We start from the raw sequence: 1,156 nt of genomic DNA on the forward strand, positions 1-1,156 counted from the left end.
CATACAATGTACTGAAAAGCTCGCGAGTTTTCAGACGCACTCTTTTCCTTTCAGGGCACCGAGTGGGGCTGAAAGGTTTTTAATGAGGCGGGCTCGCGATGCTGCAATATAGTAAAAATATTGGTGATATACATCTTCTTCATCAAGGCTCGGGGGCTTGCAACCCGCAAATTTAAACAATATATACTTGATCCTTACAATATATAACTCCAAAAATTATTCGCTTTGGTTTAAATACCTCGCGAATAATAAACATACATACACCAAAAACACTCGGGGGCTCGAGGAAAAAGGAAAAACAAACAAATTTGTTTTTTGCTATACATGGTTCTCGTAATATACATAATTTATCTTCTCTCAGAAAAAGTTCGGCGCCAGAAGAAAGAAAAAGGCTCAAATAAGGTTATCTATGTTTATTCTTTCGTCTTCCGCAGAAGCACCCATAGTATCAGCATAATGATACTCTCTGAAGAAATCAGCATCCATCCGGAGAAGATCTTCAATCATTTCTTTAGCCACGGGGGCTACCGCATCGTTGATCTTTTCGACGTTCATTTTGCTTTTCCTTATACTGGCGTGACAGCGGTCAACAATGTTGCCCCAAGCTTCTTTTCTGCCGTAGTGATTATCTTTTTGGGTTTTTCTACTATGATTGAAAAAGAACAAGTAACTAATTTTTCTTGGGTTTCCAAGTAAAAGTAAAACATTAAACTAATAACAATAAATAAAAACTAAAAACTAAAAATAAGATAACTAACAAGGTCTCTAGTAACCTTACCGGAATAGCGAAATTGCTTCCCCGGCAACAACGCCAGAAAAAGGGTTAATACCTCCGATCCGGATTACGGATTGTAGTATGATAAGTTTTTTCCCTATAAGATCTAGGTTTAATCGAACCTTGGGAAGCACTGCTAAATGGTTTATGAAGGAAACGTCTACAAGACTTTGCTAGTGTATTTTATCTTCTGTTTACCGGACCTATCTAGTTTACTTTTAAGGCGGTTGTGTTCAATGATGGAAATATGTCAGGGTTAAGGTTTCACCTGCAGCTACACATACATATATAAATAATCATATGTGTAACAAATAAAATAGAGACAAGAGATTTGTGAGTAGCACATCCGTAAATACCCTTGCCCCTAAAGCCAGAGGTGAC

This window comes from Lolium rigidum, unplaced genomic scaffold, assembly GCF_022539505.1.
Source record: "Lolium rigidum isolate FL_2022 unplaced genomic scaffold, APGP_CSIRO_Lrig_0.1 contig_19570_1, whole genome shotgun sequence".
Lineage (NCBI taxonomy): Eukaryota > Viridiplantae > Streptophyta > Magnoliopsida > Poales > Poaceae > Lolium > Lolium rigidum.